Source organism: Pristiophorus japonicus, chromosome 9 (genome assembly GCF_044704955.1).
Source record: "Pristiophorus japonicus isolate sPriJap1 chromosome 9, sPriJap1.hap1, whole genome shotgun sequence".
NCBI classification, from domain to species: Eukaryota; Metazoa; Chordata; class Chondrichthyes; family Pristiophoridae; genus Pristiophorus; species Pristiophorus japonicus.
This window is the reverse complement of record NC_091985.1, coordinates 228098533-228110110: the sequence shown is the minus strand read 5'-3', so window position 1 is coordinate 228110110 and position 11578 is coordinate 228098533. Positions and strand designations below refer to the sequence as shown.

Below are 11578 nucleotides of genomic sequence, written 5' to 3'. Positions count from 1 at the left end.
GAGATGAGGAGAAATGTCTTCTCTCAGACGGTTGTAAATCTGTGGAATTCGCTGCCTCAGAGAGCTGTGAAACCTGGGACATTGAATAAATTTAAAACAGAGATAGACAGTTTCTTAACCGAGAAGGGAATAAGGGGTTATGGGGAGTGGGCAGGGAAGTGGACTGGAGTCCATGATCGGATCAGCCATGATCGTATTAAATGGCGGAGCAGGCTCGAGGGGCCATACTTTTGCTCCTATTTTTTATATAAATTTGAGGTCATCCAAAACTCGGCAGCCCATGTCTTAACTTGTACCAAGTCCCGATCAGCCCTGTGCTCGCTGACCTACAATGGCTCCCAGTTAAGCAATGCCTCGATTTCAAAATTTTCATCCTTGTTTACAAATCCCTCCATGGCCTTGCCTCTCCCTATCTCTGTAATCGCTTTCAGCCTCACAATGCCACGTGATGTCTGCATTCCTCAAAATTGGCCCTCTTGAGCATTCCTGATTAGAACTGTTCAACATCGGTGGCCGTGCCTTCAGCTGCCTGGGCCCGAAGCTCTGGAACTGCCTCCCTAAACCCCTCTGCCTCTGGACATTTCTTTCCACCTTTAAGATGCCCCTTAAAACCCACCTCTTTGACCAGCTTTTGGTCATCTGCTGTAATTTCTTCTTATATGACTCAGTGTCAAATTTATTTGCTTTGTCTTATAACACTGAATCACCTTGGGACAGTTTACTACGTTAAAAGTGGTATATTAATAAAATTGTTGTTGTTGATAGCAATGGGAGCTTGTACAACCAGAGCTCCCATTATTATCAATGAGAATACGAGATGTTCATTGGTGGTCCGGGCCCACGTGATCCCAGGATACAAATACATACTTGGAAGACATATTACTGTACGCTGTACTGCGAAACTAGGACTCCGACCACAATCCTATGTTCCTCTAGGACCATCAGGTAATTTTGTTAAAATAATTCCGGTCGGAGGCTTTCACCCAAAGGAAGCCTCTAACTGCAATTTCCCCCCAAAGTATGTGTTTAATTTCTCTGCCATTTCTTTATTCCCCATTATAATTTCTGCTGTCTCAGCCTGTAGGGGACCCACATTTACTTTGCTAATCTTTTCCTTTTTAACATACGTATAGAAGCTTTTACAGTTCTGTTTTTATGTCTCTCGCTCGTTTACTCTCATATTCTATTTTCCCTTATCAACTTCTCGGTCCTCCTTTGCTGAATTCTAAAATGCTCCCAATCCCCAGGCTTACTGCTCTTTTGGCAACATTATAAACCTGTTCCTTTGATCTAAAACTATCTTTAACTTCGCTTGTTAGCCACGGTTGGACCACCTTTCCTGTGGGGTTTTTGTGCCTTAAAGGAATGAATTTTTGTTGTAAATTATGTATTAATTATTTAATGCTCACCGTTGCTTATCTACCTTCATGCCTTTTAATGTAGTTTCCTAATTTACCTTAACCAACTCGCCCCTCATACCTAAAAAAAGATTGTTTGTTTAGATTTAAGATCCCAGTTTTGGATTCAACTAAATCACTTTCAAACTTAATGTAACATTCTATCATATTATGGTCATTCTTCCGTTGCCAGCACGTCCCATGTACAAATAAACAAAATAAACAAGACTCACGGTTAAAAGTTGTTGCTGTTAATAATCACAAATCACTTTTTACAAATCACTCCATGGCCTCGCCCCTCCCGATCTCTGGAATCTGTTGCAGCCCACAAGATGTCTGCACTCCTCAAATTCTGCCCTTTTGACCATCCCCGATTATAATCGCTCCACCATCGGTGTCCGGCCCTTCAGCTGCCTGGGCCCCGAGCTCTGGAGCTCCCTCCCTAAACCTCTCCGCCTCTTTCCTACTTTCAGACCCTCCTTTAAACCTACCTCTTTGACCCAGCTTTTGGTCATCTGCCGCAATTTCTTCTTCTGTGGCTCTGTGTTAAATGTATGTGTTGTGTCCTGTAACACTGCTGTGAAGCGCCTTGGGACGTTTTACTACGTTAAAGGCGCTCTATAAAGAAAAGTTATAATTAATACTGCATGGGTGAGGGATTGAGTGAGCTGGGAGTCCGGCGCAGGCGCAGGCGCACTGCGAGCGGTCCCGCCCCTCAGCACCAACGTCACAAGCGATGTGGGCGGGGCTGTGACGTGGCCTGTTTAACGGTTGAACGGCCGCATTTTTTGAAATCAGGAACCACGTGACCCCGGAGCTGCCCAGCGCGCCTTCATCACAGTGGGCGGGGCTCTGCGGCGCTGCCGGCTCCAATTGGTGGCAGTGGCTGGCAATCTGCTGCGTGCAGCCAATCGACGGCCGCGAATTCTCTGACGGTCATTAATTTACGCAGGAACACGCGCCGTGGCCGCAGTGCGCATGTCCGGTGCCGCACTCCCCACGCCACAGTCCCCGGATGCCGCGCAGTTTGCTGCAACTAGCGGTTGGACAATGTGGGGAACCGGGGTCCGCAGGGAACCGGACTGATGGTGGGCGGCCGGGGCAGGGGCAGAGCGCTCGGGGTGGGTGCGGTGAGTCTGTGAGGGAAAACACCGAACTGAACACACAGCCCCGGAGCTCAGGGTTTGGGGACATGCGGGAGATAGACTGAAACTTCCAGTGAGATCAGACAGTGTGTAACCCGGGGGCCCAGTGAGATCAGACAGTGTGTAACGCGGGGGCCCAGTGAGATCAGACAGTGTGTAACCCGGGGGGCCCAGTGAAATCAGACAGTGTGTAACCCGGGGGCCCAGTGAGATCAGACAGTGTGTAACCCGGGGGCACAGTGAGAGCAGACAGTGTGTAACCCGGGGGCCCAGTGAGATCAGACAGTGTGTAACCCGGGGGCCCAGTGAGATCAGACACTGTGTAACCCGGGGGCCCAGTGAGATCAGGCAGCGTGTAACCCGGGGGCCCAGTGAGATCAGACGGCGTGTAACCCGGGGGCCCAGTGAGATCAGACGGCGTGTAACCCGGGGGCCCAGTGAGCTCAGACGGTGTGTAACCCGGGGGCCCAGTGAGATCAGACAGTGTGTAACCCGGGGGCCCAGTGAGATCAGACAGTGTGTAACGCGGGGGCCCAGTGAGATCAGACAGTGTGTAACCCAGGGGCCCAGTGAGATCAGACAGTGTGTAACCCTGGGGCCCAGTGAGATCAGACAGTGTGTAACCCGGGGGCCCCGTGAGATCAGACAATGTGTAACCCGAGGGCTCAGTGAGATCGGACAGCGCCTAGGCCGGGGAGAATTCTGGTGATTATCTGTAAGTCCAGACGGGCGGGACAGGAATCTTGAGGAATAGGATAAAATCAAACAGAAATACTGGACATATACTTTTCTGAAACATTGGAAAAACACTTTACACTACATTCCACTTCACAACATTAATATTCTTCTAATTTTCTGCCCTGTGATAATTAGATCTCCCGGTGAATGGCGGAGTGATTGAGAAAGTTCCACAGATCGAAGGAAACAGGGATTGTGGACTGAGGAACAACATCAAGTGACCCAGCACAGGATTGTGAGATCACCAACCAGGGAGCCCTTTCCGATTGAAAGTGCTTCAATAGATCGACTGGGGAGAAAGGTAAGAGAAGTGCCATTTACTCAGATACACACCGGTCCTGTAGACAGTACACACAGGTTACAAGGTAAGACAGGAAATGAGACTGGGAGAGACTGACCACCGAGCACAATTATCCAGCATGAGGCCGTGCAATGGGATGTGAAGTGAGATCAGTTTCTGTCTCTAAACACAGTCACAGTGAATCTTGTGTGTGTTTTAGAGTAAAGGACTTTGATCTAAGAGGTGACTCCAGTTTGAGGCAGAGCCCAGCAGATGGACCCGTCTCTACATTAGGTGGGACTGAACTCACACCGACACCATCAGATCTCAATGTTCAAATATTTCCCATCTGGTGAGAAAGCCATTGGAAAGATTGAACTGGAAGCATCATAGTCAATTCATTGATCACGATGCAGAGACCAATCTGAAATATCAGCACGGCCTATCACTGACAGAATCAATTATTCATTCATGAACATTTGGAATTAACAGAAAATCTATTGATAAGTACTACTATTGAAGCATTGATCACTCGAGGTATATAGTATTCTAATAAACTGAAACACAGATATGGAGGGTTGCAATTTATTGATTGGCGTCGTACTTGACCCCGAGATGAGTTTACGAATCCATATTCCCTCAATCACCAAGTACGTTTACTTCCAGCTCCATAACATCGCCGGTCTCTGCCCCTTCCTCAGCTCATCTGCTCAAACCCTCATCCCTGTCTCTGTTACCACTACATTGGACTATTCCATTGCTCTCCTGATCGGCCTCGCACGCTCCGCAAGCACACAAGAACACAAGAAATAGCAGCAGGAGTAGGCCATACGGCCCCTCCCGTCTGCTCCACCATTCAGTAAGATCTCTATTCAATACAGAATTTCAAAGATTCACAACTCTTAAGTGAAGAAATATCTCATCTCAGTCTTAAATGGCCGATCTCTTATCCTAATACTAGAACCCCTAGCTCGAGACTATCCAGCCCGTGTCAATTCTATGTTTCAATGATATCACCTTCCATTCTTCTAAACTCCAGAGAATATAGGCCTATTCTACTCAATCTGTCCTCAGCCCTCTCATCCCAACTTGTACCAATTTCCATTCACCCATCACCCCTGTGCTCACTGAACTACATTGGCTCCTGCTCCATCCTTGTTTTGAAATCCATCCAGGACCTTGCCCCTCCCTATTGCTGTAACCTCCTCCAGCCCTACAACCTTCAGAGATCTTTGTATTCCTCCAACTCTGGCCTCTTGAGCAGCCCTAATTTTCACCCCTCCAATATTGTTGGCCGTACCTTCAGCTGCCGAGGCCATAAGCTCTGGAATTCCCTCCCTAAACCCCTCCACCTTCAAAATGCTCCTTAATAACTACCCTTTTAAACAAGCTTTTAATCCTGTGCTAATATTTCCTATGTGATTGGGTGTCAAATTCTGTTTGATAACGGTCCTGTGAAGCGCCTTGGGACATTTTACTATGTTTAAGGCGCGATACAAATGCAATTTGTAGCTGATAACTGAAGATATTTTGAATTGTAATAACGAAACTACAGACATGGGGAATTGCAATAGATTGATAATTGCAGAGGAAGAGGATTGTTTTGTATTGCTAACAGCGTGAATTATTTTAACGTGAGGTGGCCCTTGCACATTAGCTACCACACGGGCTTGGCAAGGGGATCCAAGACGACTGGACACCAGGCTCTGTTGCATGTTTCCTCTGGCACTGACTCTCACTGGGATACAGTTTCCTCTAGCATTGACTCTCACTGGGGTACAGTTTCCTCTGACACTGACTCTCACTGGGGTACAGTTTCCTCTGGCACTGACTCTCACTGGGGTACAGTTTCCTCTAGCATTGATTCTCACTGGGGTACAATTTCCTCTGACACTGACTCTCACTGGGATACAGTTTCCTCTGGCACAGATTTACTGTGTATCTAATTCGTGCTGTCCCTGTCCTGGGAGTGCTTGATGGGACAGTATAAAGGGAGCTTCCCTCTTTACCGAACCCCATGCTGTACCTGTTCTGGGATTGTTTGTTGGGACAGTGTAGAGGGAGCTTTGTTCTGTATCTATCCCGTGCTCTGCCTGCCCTGTGAGCTTTGATGGGTCGCTGTAGGGGAAGCTTTCATCTGAATCTAACCTGTACTCTATCTGCCCGAGTTGTATCTGATGGGACAGTGTAGAGGGAGGTTTACTCGGTATCTCATCATCATCATTGGCAGTCCCTTGAAACATAGAAAATAGGTGCAGGAGTAGGCCATTCGACCCTTCTAGCCTGCACCACCATTCAATATGATCATGGCTGATCATGCAACTTCAGTACCCCATTCCTGCTTTCTCTCCATACCCCTTGATCCCTTAGCCATAAAGGTCACATCGAACTCCCTTTTGAATATATCTAACGAACTGGTCTCAACAATGTTTTGTGGTGGAGAATTCCACAGGTTTACAATTCTCTGAGTGAAGAAGTTTCTCCTCAGCTCGGTCCTAAATGGCTTACCCTTTATCCTTAGACTGTGACCCCTGGTTCTGGACTTCCCCAACATCGGGAACATTCTTCCTGCATCTAACCTGTCCAATCCCGTCAGAATGTTATATTTTTCTGTTAGATCCCCTCTCATTCTTCTAAATTCCAGTGAATATAAGCCGAGTCGATCCAGTCTTTCTTCATATGTCAGTCCTGTCATCCCGGGAATCAGTCTGGTGAACCTTCGCTGCACTCCCTCAATAGCAAGAATGTCCTTCCTCAGATTAGGAGACCAAAACTGTACATAATATTCCAGGTGAGGCCTCACCAAGGCCCTGTACAATTGCAGTAAGACCTCCCTGCTCCTATACTCAAATCCCCTAGCTATGAAGGCCAACATACCATTTGCCGCCTTCACCGCCTGCTGTACCTGTATACCAACTTTCAATGACTGATGTACCATGACACCCAGGTTTTGTTGCACCTCCCCTTTTCCTAATCTGTCACCATTTAGATAATATTCTGCCTTCCTATTTTTGCCACCAAAGTGGATAACCTCACATTTATCCACATTATACTGCATCTGCCATGCATTTGCCCACTCACCTAACCTGTCCAAGTCACCCTGCAGCCTCTTGGCATCCTCCTCACAGCTCACACTGCCACCCAGCTTAGTGTCATCTGCAAACAAGGATGACTTGCTTCCACGCCAAAAAAGGATGAGTTCACAGGTGTTTCAATGAAGGACCTAATATTCCAGGTCCTGAACTATATGCTGAAGGGTGGAAGATGCCTGTGCGTGGCTTTTTTTAACGTATGGTGGCCGTTGCACGCCAGCCACTACATGGGCAACTCTGTATCTAATCTGTGCTGTGCCTGCCCAGGCATTGTTTGATGGGATAGTGTGGAGGGAGTTTTACTCTGTATTTATCCAAAGCTGTACCTGCCCTGGGAGTGTCTGATAGGACAGTGCAGATGGAGGTTTACTCTGTATCTAACCCGTGCTGTACCTGCCATGGGAGTGTTTGACGGGACAGTATAAATTGGGCTTTATGCTGCATCTAACGTGTACTGTATCCACCTTGGAAGTATTTGATGGGACAGTGTAGAGGAAACTTTATGCTGCATCCAATCCGTGCTATACCTGCCCTGTGAGTGTTTGATGGGACAGCGTAGAGGAAGCTTTACTCTGTATCTAACCCGTGCTGTACCTGCCTTGGGAGTGTTTCTGGGACAGCGCAGAGGGAGCTTTACTCTGCACCTAACCCATGTTGTACCTACATTGGGAGTGTTTGATGGGATAATGTAGAGAGAGGTTTACTCTGTATCTAACCTGTGCTAACCTAGCAAGTTGTGAGGAGGATGCAAAGAATCTATAAACTAATATAGATAGGCTAAGTGAGTGGGCAAAGCTTTGGCAGATGGAGTATAATGTGGGAAAATGTGAGGGTATCCACATTAGTAGGAATAATAAAAAAGCAAATTATTATTTAAATTGTGAGAGATTACAAAATACAGTGGTACAGAGGGATCTGGGGGTCCTTGTACATGAAACACAAACATTCAGCATGCAGTTACTGCAATTAATTAGGAAGGCAAATGGAATGTTGGCCTTTATTGCAAGGGAGTTGCAGTATAAGAGTAGGGAAGTCCTGCTCCAACTATACATGGCATTAGTAAGACCACAACTGGACTACTGCGTACAGTTTTGGTCTCCTTATTTCAGGAAGGATATACTTGCACTGGAGGCAGTTCAGAGAAGGTTCACGAGGTTGATTGCTGAGATGAAGGGGTTGTCATATGAAGGAAGGTAAAGCAGGTTGGGCCTGTATTCATTGGAGTTTAGAAGACGTAGAGGTGATCTTATTGAAACGTATAAGATTCTGATGGGGCTTGACGGGGTAGATACAGAGAGGATGTTTCCCCACGTGGGGGAATCTAACACTAGGGGGCATAGTTTGAGAATAAGGGGTCACTCATTTCAAAGGGAAATCAGGAGCAATTTCTTCTCAGGGTTGTGAATCTTTGGAATTCATTACCTCACAGAGCTGTGGGGGCTGGGTCATTGAATGTATTTAAGGTGGGAATAGACAGATTTTTGAAAGATAAGGGAGTCAAGGATATGGGGAGTGGGTGGGGAAGTGGAGTTGAGGCCTGGATCTGATCAGCCATGATCTTATTGAATGGCGGAGCAGACTCGAGAGGCCAAATGGCCGACTCTGCTCCTATTTCTTATATTCCATATCTGTCCTTGGGAGTATTTGATGCGACAGTGTAGAGGGAGTATTACTCTGTATCTAACCCATGCTGTACATGCCCCGGGAGTTTTTGACAGGACAGTGTACAGAGAGCTTTACGCTATATCTAATCAGTGCTGTACCTGCCCTGGTTGTGTCTGATGGAACAGTGTAGAGAGAACTTTACTCTCTGCATAACCTGTGCTGTACCTGCCTTGTGAGTGATTGATGGGACACTGCAGAGGGAGCTTTGCTCTGTATCTAACCCATGCTCTACCTGTCCTGTGAGCTTTGATGGGTTGGTGTAGGGGAAGCTTTCCTCTTTATCTAACCAGTACTCTACCTGCCCTAGTTGTGTTTGATGGGACAGTGTAGAATGAGGTTTACTCTGTTTCTAATCCTTGCTGTACCTGCCCTGGGAGTATTGTATGGGACAGTGTAGAGGGAGATTTACTCTGTATCCAACCAGTACTGTACCTGCCCTTGGGAGTGTCTGGTGGGACAATATAGAGGGAGGTTTATTCTATTTAATCCGTGCTGTACCTGCCCTGCAAATATTTGATGGGACAGTGTAGACGAAGCCTTACTCTGTTTCTGACCCCTGCTGTACCTGCTCTGGGAGTGTTTGATGGGACAGTGTAGAGGGAACTATACTCTGTATCTGAACCATGCTATACATGCCCTGCGAGTGTTTGATGGGGCGGTGAAGAGGAAGCTTTACTCTGTATCTGGCCCATGCTATACCTGCCCTGGGAGTTTTGGATGGGACAGTGTAGATAGAGGTTTATTCTGTATCTAACACGGGCTATACCTGCCCTGGCAGTGTTTTTGGGACAGTGCAGAGGCAGCTTTGCTCTGTATCTCACCCGTGCTGCACCTTCTCTGGCAATGTTTGATGGGACAGTTAGAGGGAGCTTTAATTGGTACCTAACCTGTGCTGGACCTGCCCTGAGAGTATTTGATGTGACAGTGTAGAGGCAACTTTACAATGTATCCAATCCATGCTGTACCTGTCCTGGGCGTGTTTGATGGGCTAATGTAGACGGAGATTTACCGTGCACTGAACCTGTGCTAACCTAGGAAGTTGTGAGGAGGACGCAAAGAATCTACAAAGGGATATAGAGAGGCTAAGTTAGTGGGCAAAAAATTGGCAGATGGAGTATAATGTGGGAAAATGTGAGGTTATCCACTTTGGTAGGAAAAATAAAAAAGCTAATTATTATTTAAATGGGGAGAGATTACAAAATGCGGTGGTACAGAGGGATCTGGGGGTCCTTGTACATTAAACACAAACATTTAGCATGCAGGTACAGCAAGTAATTAGGAAGACAAATGGAATGTTGTCCTTTTATTGCAAGGGAGATGGAGTATAAAAGTAAGAACTGTACAGGTCGTTGGTAAGACCACACCTGGAGAACTGCGTACAGTTTTGGTCTCCTTATTTAAGGAGGGGTATACTTGCACTGGAGCCAGTTCAGAGAAGGTTCACGAGGTTGATTCCTGAGATGAAGGGATTGTCATATGAAGGAAGGTAAAGCAGGTTGGGCCTGTACACATTGGAGTTTAGAAGACTTAGAGGTGATCTTATTGAAACGTATAAGATTTTAAGGGGGCTTGACAGGGTAGATACAGAGAGGATGTTTCCCCTCTTGGGGGAATCTAGAACTGGGAGCATAGTTTCAGAATAAGAGGTCACCTGTTTAAAACTGAAATGAGGAGGAATTTCTTATCTGAGGGTCATAAATCTTTGGAATTCTCTACCTCAGAGAGCTGTGGAGGCTGGGTCATTGAATGTATTTAATGTGAGGATAGACAGATTTTTGAAGGATAAGGGAGTCCAGGGTTATGGGGAGCGGGAGGGGAAGTGCAGTTGAGGCCCGGATCAGATCAGGCATGATCTTATTGAATGGCAGAGCAGGCTCGAGGGGCCAAATGGCCTACTCCTGCTCCTATTTCTTATGTTCTATATCCATCCTTTGAGGTTTTGATGGGACAGTGGTGAGGGAGATTTGCTCTGTATCTAATCCTTGCTGTACCTGCCTTGTGAGTGTTTGATGGGACAGTGTTCTGGGAGCTTTCCGCTATATCTAATCTGGGCTGTACCTGCCCTGGCATTGTTTGATAGGGGAGTATAGAGGAAGCTTTACCCTCTGCCTAACCCATGCTTTACCTGCCCTTGGAATGTTTGTTGGCCGGTGTAGAGGAAGCTTTACTCTGTATCTAATCTGTGCTGTACCTCCCCTGGGAGTGTTTGATATGGGAGTGCAGGGGGATTTTTACTCTGTATCTAACCTGTGCTGTATCTGCTCTGGCATTGTTTGATGGGACAGTGTAGAGGGAGCATTACTGTGTATTAAGACCCAAGATTGTAAGCCATCAGGTCCAGGGGACTTTTCCACCTTTCATCCCATTATTTTACTAGAGTCCTTTTTCTTTAGTGATTGCTTTAAGTTCCTCCCTCTCTATAGCCCCTTGATTATCTATTATTGGGGTGTTTTTAGTGTCTTCTACAGTGAAGACTGATACAAAATATTTGTTCAAAGTCTCTGCCATTTCCACGTTCCCCATTATTAATTCCCCAGTCTCATCCTCCAAGGACCAACATTTACTTTAGCTACCCTATCCTTTTTACATACCTGTAGAATCTCTTTTTATATTGCTTGCTAGTTTACTCTCATAATCTACCTTCCCTCTCTTTATTATTTCTTTAGTCATCATTTGCTGTTTTTAAAAACATTTGCCAATGCTCTGGCCTCCCACTAATCTTGGCCACTTTGTATGCCATTGTTTTCAATTTGATACCGTCCTTTACTTCCTTCATTAACCGCGGATAGTTCTCCCGTCGCTTAAAGTCTTTCCTTCTCACCGAAATATATTTGCTCGTGGCTCAGGTAGTAATCCAGAGATTATTGCCTTTGTGGTTCTGCTTTTTAATTTAGCCCCTAGCTGCTCAAAACCCTTCAGCAGAACCCCTTTCTTTGTTCTACCTATGTCATTGGTACCTACGTGGACCACGACAACTGGATCTTCCCCCTCCTACTCCAATTCCTCTTCAGCCCAGAGGAGATGTCCTTAACCTTGGCACCGCGCAGACATCACAGCCTTCGGGACTCACGCACTCGGCTGCAGAGAACAGCATCTATCTCCGAAACTATACTGTTTCCTCCCACTACAACATTTCTTTTTACTCCCCCCACTTGAATGGCCTCCTGTACCATGGCGCTGTGATCAGTTTGCTCATCCTCCCTGCAGTCCCTGCCCTCGTCCAAACAGGGAACAAGAATCTCGTACCTGTTGGACAATTGC

The 11578-nt window shown here is 46.5% G+C and overlaps 1 long non-coding RNA gene across 2 annotated transcripts in view; it reads left to right on the top strand.

Annotated features, from left to right (window-relative positions):
• The first annotated feature begins 2449 nt into the window (after window positions 1-2449).
• LOC139273850 (uncharacterized) overlaps window positions 2450-11578 on the top strand; it is a 697517-nt gene continuing 688388 nt past the window's right edge. For both annotated transcript variants that reach the window (XR_011595406.1, XR_011595407.1), the window contains exons 1-2: window positions 2450-2527; window positions 3416-3581. This is a non-coding gene — a long non-coding RNA (uncharacterized lncRNA). The remainder of the gene's footprint in view (window positions 2528-3415; window positions 3582-11578) is intronic.